Raw genomic sequence first — 7166 nt, forward strand, 5'->3', positions numbered from 1 at the left:
ATACCAAAAAAACAATTGATAAGAACTGATAACAATTTAACTTACTGTATGTTTTTTTTCCATTTCATCTTTATGCATTCTGGTTCAGTTTCCTATCTACTCCTATTGTAAATATTCACCCAATATATTTTTTTATAAAAACCTCAGTCAGTGTGTCTTCTTCCTGTTGGAGGTTTCCCCTTGACTCTAACTAGAGTCTGCTGTTGCCAATCTCGCTGTGACCTTAAGTAGTGCACCCTAACTCAAATAGATTTGATAGATTGACACACTTCCCCTTGACTGACAACTTAATAGAAGGGTGCCACTAGTAGCTGCACCTAGGGTGGCTACATATAGTTTGCACAACATGTGTTTGTTGTATTTGTTGCAGAGTCTGCATTTGCAAGCAAGGTTCAAAAAACAAAAAGGAACTACTGAGACTGGAACAGAGGAAGGGGCAGGAAAATCACAACCCCCCAAACAGTGCACAACTTCGATGTAGTAACCTCCAATCAACTTCGGGTCACTATTTGTTGTGTAGGCATTGAGCCACATTATTTTCCTTGAAAAACCATCAATAGCCCCATTGATACAAATTCCAAATGGTTTCAGTTTGTCATAGGAGTCCATGTGCCATATAAAATTTGGCCCTTTGGAGAAGTAGTTTCGTCGTCAGACATCTTGCTTGCCTTAACGACACTCCTCTCGGATCCAACTCTTTCAGGACCAGACGAATGTCCTCTTTCCTGACGAGAAGTCCATATTCTCTGCACTTACTGTACATCCACCTGTAACCGTGTAGTTGTCCGGAATGCTGCAATTGGTTGCGAATGGAGTCAACCAGGACTCCCAAGTCATTGAACGTTTTCTGACGAAAGAGTCCTCTTTGGTTCAGCACTCACTTCAAATGTCTTTCGCTTTTTTGGAAACCGTACTTAACATCAAGAACAGATTTAATGTCTTTGTATTTCAAGTCAATTTCAAAGTAAAATTCTATTAAACTCACGAACGGTTGAACACGCTCTATGATTGTTGTTTTCGGTTACTCGTACGATGACCCGGAGGCATGTACGATGACCCGGAAGCATGTCAACGAGCATTAAAAATAAATAAATAAATAAAGATTGCGAGATCTTGCAATACTTTGGAATACTTTGCGAGATCTCGCAATACTTTGGAATTATTTTTTTCCTTCCATGTCCCCTTGGGGGCTCCGTATGATTCGGTTTGGGACCAACAGGTGGCACTGTAGGGCTCTCCCTGCAGCTGCACACCTGTTGGTCATTATGTAATTAGTACTTTAAAAGGACTCCCAGCCCAAACACTCCGTGTCAGGTCATTGTTGCTGTTGGCTACTGTCATGTTTGTTTGTTTGTTGTTGTTTGCTTGTTGCTTGCTGCTGTCATGCTTTTGTTCCTGTGAGTTTTTTGCCAAAGCCATGGTTTTGGTTTGTTCCTTTGGAATCTTTTTGTTTTCATGACTTTGTTTGTTCGGGATTTATTTTCTGCGTTTGAATACACAACTCGTCAAGTTCACCCCGCTCCTCCCTCTTGCCTGCTTTTTGGGGTCCACCACCACCTTGCAACGTGACAGAATGACCCGACCTCCTGAACCCCGCAGGGACAAAGGACTGGTCCCAATTCCACCATGTGCCTGGCGGAGCACGTCTGCGGCCGACACCCTTTTCCCCTTCAGGCAGCGCTGGTGATGCGGCTGTGCCATGTTCCCCTTTCAGGCAGCGCTGGTGATACGGCTGTCCCATGTTTTTGTCTCGTCAAGCCGCGTCTACGGTGGGCCGAGCCCCGTCCGTGTCCACGTTGAGCCAAGGCTTGTCACGTGTCTGTTCGAGTTGAGTCACATTCACGTCCACGACGAGCCATGCCACATCCACGCCCACGTCAGCCCGAGCCCCTGTTCACATCCGGCTGTCCCATGTCCCCCGCTACATCGAGCTCAGTCCACGTCAGGCCAAGCCCAGCCAAAGGTTTGCCGTCGCTTCTTGATCCTGTTCTCCGGCGAGGCGAAGGTCGCCGTCGCTTTTAGTTCCCGTTCCCCGGCGAGGTAAGCCTTTTGGACAACTTTGGGACATCTGGGATCCGTCCCTTGAGGGAGGGGTTCTGTCATGATTCGGTTTGGGACCAACAGGTGGCACTGTAGGGCTCTCCCTGCAGCTGCACACCTGTTGGTCATTATGTAATTAGTGCTTTAAAAGGACTCCCAGTCCAAACACTCGGTGTCGGGTCATTGTTGCTGTTGGCTACTGTCATGTTTGTTTGTTTGTTGTTATTTGCTTGTTGCTTGCTGCTGTCATGCTTTTGTTTCTGTGAGTTTTTTGCCAAAGCCATGGTTTTGGTTTGTTCCTTTGGAATCTTTTTGTTTTCATGACCTTGTTTTCTTCGGGATTTATTTTCTGCGTTTGAATACACAACTCGTCAAGTTCACCCCGCTCCTCCCTCTTGCCTGCTTTTTGGGGTCCACCACCACGCAACGTGACACCAATACTGTTTCATAACATTTTTCATAGCGATTAGCCTATAGATGAAATGACCAACTTGCCTCGTAAACCTCAGTTGATGATGGTGGTGAGAGTTCTGAAGAGGAGCAAGTTGAAAGCACCAGAGAGGGAGCGTCAAAAGGACACGGGAGTTTGCGTGTACCTGTGTGTGTGACCACATCAGTGGTGAGGGAAGGGCAAAGTCTGGTAATATTGTGGAGGTGGAAATAAGCAGTGCGGGTGATGGTGTTAATATGTGAGTGGAAGGTGAGCATGCTATCCAGGATGACACCCAGACTCTTAACCTGGGGGGAGGGGGACACTAGGGAGCTGTCAATGTTGAAGGAAAAACTGTTTACTTTGGATAAAGTGGATTTGGTGCCAAGAAGGAGGACTTCAGTTTTATTAGCATTTAATTTAAGAAAGTTTGTTGTGAACCATGTTTTGAGTTCGGAGAGGCAAGAGGTGAGGGAGGGGGGTGGGAGTATGGAGTTTGGCTTGCAGGAGAGGTAGAGCTGGGTGTCATCAGCAAAGCAGTGAAAGTGTATATTAAATTTGCGGAAGGATATGGCCAAGAGGCAGGAGGTAGATGATGAAGAGAAGGGGACCTAGGACAGATCCCTGTGGTGACTGGGGAGGACTTTGAGGTGAAGGATTTGAGCTGGACAAACTGAGCGCGGCCAGTGAGGTAGGAGTGGAACCAACTGAGGGGAGTGTGGGAGAGACCAATGGAGGAAAGTCTATTGAGGAGGATAGGGTGAGAGATTGTGTCAAAGGCGGCGCTCAAGTCTAAGAGGATGAGGATGGAGACTAAACCGGAATCAGATGCTATGAGGAGATCATTTACAATACGGATTAGGGCAGTCTCTGTGCTGTGGCGGGGGCGGAAACCGGACTGAAAGGGTTCATAGAGAGAGTGAAGGGACAGGTGGGAGTGGAGTTGAGCAGCAACAGTTTTTTCTAGGATTTTTGAGATAAATGGAAGGTTGGAGATGGGGCGGAGGTTATCGAAGTTGTTGGGGTCAGAGCCTTGTTTTTTCAGTGTGGGGGTGATAGCAGCGGTTTTGAGGAGTGATGGGACAATACCAGAAGAGAGTGAGGAGTGGATAATAGCAGATATGAGAGGAAGCAGGGAAGGAAGGCAGGATTTAACAAGGGATGAAGGGAGGGGATCGAGCTGGCAAGTGGTGGGCTTGGATTTGAGTATGAGGTTGGATAATTCAGCAGTCGTGGGTGGAACAAAACTGGAGAAGAAATGACAAGGAGAAGAAGGTTCAGATGGGGGGGAGCAGGCAGGTTTTGATGGAGTTGGTGATGGATCTTAAGGATTTTGTGATTGAAGTGTTCCATTATGGAGTTGCAGGTTGCTGTGGAGTACAGGTGGAGGGGGAGAGAATTTGGTGGCCGGAGGATTTTGTTCATGACGGAGAAGAGAGTTCTTGAATTTCCTTCGTTGGAGAGGATGAGGCCGGAGTAGTAGCTGGATTTGGTTTGTGCAATTTGGTCCTTGTATTTAGTGATATGGGTAGTGTACATGTCCTTATGGATGGTGAGACCGGTTTTCTTATAGAGTCGCTCAAGTTGGCGGTTTTTTGATTTCAATGACCTAAGAGCGGGTGTAAACCAGGGGGCAGATGTAGAGAATGAAGCAGTCCTGGTCTTCAGGGGGGTGAGAGAATTTAGAATATTTGTGAGGCAAGCATTGTAGTGAGCGGTTGTCACGTTGCGAGGTGGTGGTGGACCCCAAAAAGCAGGCAGGAGGGAGGAGCAGGGTGTATTTGAAGAATTGTATTTAAAACAAAGAAAACTAAAACCCAAAACACACAAAGTCCAAAGTATCAAACAAAAACCATGACTAAAGCAAAAACATAACAATGAACTAAACATGACAGAAACTAAGAGCAAACAGCAACACACATGACAGTAGCAAGAAGCAACAATGACCCGACACCGAGTGTTCGGGCAGGAGTCCTTTTATACGACTAATTACCAAATGGCCAACAGGTGTGCAGCTGCCGGGCGAGCCCTACAGTGCCACCTGTTGGTCCCTAAACCGAATCATGACAGCGCTGAGGTCATCCGGGTTTGAAAGGGCGTCTGGGGGCGGGGTACGGTCGATAATGGAGCAGAAGGTGTCAATGTTTATATTTTTGGTATTACGAAAAAAAATGAGGCGGGAGGTTTTGATTGTAGAGAGACGGAGTACTGTGTTAAAAGTGAGGAGGAAATGATCAGTTTCAGGAAAAACATCAGCAGTGGGCTTGGAGGGGGAGAGGCCAGAGCAGCAAACCAAGTCCAATGTGTGGCCTTTGATGCGGGTGGGGAAGTCAGTAAGACAGTGTATCGCGAGGCTCTCCAGGTATGATGTGAAGTCTCTTGTGAGTGACAGGTCCGGGTCGTCCATGTGAATATTGAAATCTCCCAGCAAAATTAAATTTGGCGAGAGAGTGGATAAGTGTGTGATTAAGCTGGAAAATTCATTGATGAAATCGCTATGTGGCTTCGGGGGGTGATAAACTGTGGCAATGATGGTTGGCGTGGGTCCAGGGAGTTTAAACACCAGGCATTCAAAAGAGCTTGATGCAGGAACGGAGACTGGTAAGACTTTCCACTTCTCGCGGTGGATTACCGCGAGGCCTCCTCCAAGGCCGTTGCCACGGGGACGGCAGATGTAAACAAAGCCGGGAGGAGTGGAGTCACTCAGAGCAGCGAAGTCGTTTGTTTGTTGCCAGGTTTCTGTTAAAACGAGGAAGTCAAGTTTGCGTTCGGTGAGGACGTCTTGAATGAGGTGTCCCTTGTTCGTAAGTGAGCGGATGTTCAGCAGTCCAAAGTTGACGGCGGAGGTGTTATGTTTGACGGCGGCAATGCTGTTAGCCGACCTAGCCAGGCGGGCTACTGCACGGTAGTTGGTGTTGCGGCCGCGGTTTCTGGGAGGACGTCGAGAAGTGGACCAGGTCGAGTTGATTGAGCCAGGGTTTTTGTAGTCAACATGTCTACGCGACCCGCGGTGAATTTAGCGACGTTGAGGCAGGCGAGCGATGTCAGGATGATGGTGCAGTTCCGGCGGTGGAGGCTCCGGTGCAATCCTCCGGATCCGGAGAAGATCCGCGACAGAATAGTGGAGTAGTCCTGTCACTGGATGATGGCAGAACTTCAGGAGTATCATAAATAACCCAAAGGCGGCGAAGTTGTGGCGCCCCATGACGAGGGAGAAAGGCCGGTGCGGTGACAGCCGGTAAGTTTAAGCTACCGGCGTTAGCCCGTGGACTAAGTTACGATTTGGGGTTTGATTGATCGGGTGAAGCTATGATTTGTTACATCATCACAGTCCAAACCATCCAAAAACAGAAGGGCAAAAGAAAAATCAGAAGAAATATCTGAGCTTTTTGAAAAGTTTGGAAACGTTTTGAGTGAGAAGCGGCGACATACACGCCAGCGTCCTCTCACCCCTGAAGTTCTTCATATCTATATATATATATATATATATGTGTGTACAGTAAACATTCTCTCGTACGGACTCTTATTTGCGCTGTCCAATCTGTCCTGATAACAGAAATTCCTCATTTGGGAAATGAGCCTGATATATGTCCTTTATGAACCTGCATGTATGTTGACAAAATGCACGTGTAACTACCCAATCAATAAAATGCAAAAATTTACTGTCCAAAAACTGTTTATATCACAAAAACGGCAATATACAGGTGTATCCAAAAAAATCACAACAGTTCAATACGTACAGTATTTTAATGGGGTTTTTTTTTCCGTCTTGGGAAAAAATGTGTCTATTCTGGATTGTTTTGTTGGATGTATTCTTTGGTTTATGACAATGTTTGCCTGCGTGTCATACAGTTTTCTTACTAGTTGCAAGTAACTGTCCCGTTGATCACCACTGTGGACCAGACATTATCAGAAGTACCAAGAACTAAACTGAGGCTCAGAGGGGATCGAGTCTTTTCTGTTGCTGGTCCCTCTCTCTGGAACGACCTCCCACTGAACATTCGGCAAGCCTCCTCGCTGACCATCTTCAAAACCCGCCTCAAAACTCACTTGTATTCTTTGGCAATATATTCAGCATGACTTAGATTTGTTCTTGGTTTTGCTGTTCGGTGCTTTCTACCATCTTTACGGATTTGCTTTACTGTTGTATATGTTAATTGCTCCATGTACAGCACTTTGTATAGCACTTTGTATGCAGCGATGGCTGTTTGAAAGTGCTCTATAAATACAGTTGAGTTGAGTTTCGTAGATTTGCCTCTTTCCGACTCCAAGTGTCTCCTGGATGCTTTTTACTTTGTGTCCAGCCTCGCTCAAACGGATGCATTTCACTCGCTCCGCTGCAGTCATTACAGTTCTTCTATGTTTCGATGCCATGATCTACAGGACGCAAGTGAATAAAGTTAAAATCCTTCGCAATTACAGTAAAACGCACGCAAATATAAACTCACTTACACGTCGTCGTTTCAGATCTGATGATAGAAAAAGGCGAAGTGAAAACGTGTCTTCTGTCGTGTCTTTCCGTCGCATTCGGTGGGCGTTGCGTGTATTTAAGCTGGCTGCGGCCTTCCGTCTCCATCCGGGTTATGGCTCGTGGAGTAAGTTCCCATAACATGTAATATCGTAGTCAAAATGTTCATGCATAGGTTTTTATTCCGGGTGAAGGAAATTCCTTTTAATAGAATTCCAGGGATGGGAA

At 46.5% G+C, this 7166-nt stretch overlaps 1 pseudogene; it reads right to left on the bottom strand.

Annotated features, from left to right (window-relative positions):
• Positions 1-410: 410 nt before the first annotated feature.
• On the bottom strand, positions 411-1067 carry LOC147185908 (uncharacterized; annotated as a pseudogene).
• Between the last annotated feature and the right edge of the window lie 6099 nt (positions 1068-7166).

Source organism: Hippocampus guttulatus, chromosome 22, assembly GCF_054856545.1.
Source record: "Hippocampus guttulatus isolate MCC_2025c chromosome 22, RoL_Hgut_1.0, whole genome shotgun sequence".
In the NCBI taxonomy this organism is placed as follows: domain Eukaryota; kingdom Metazoa; phylum Chordata; class Actinopteri; order Syngnathiformes; family Syngnathidae; genus Hippocampus; species Hippocampus guttulatus.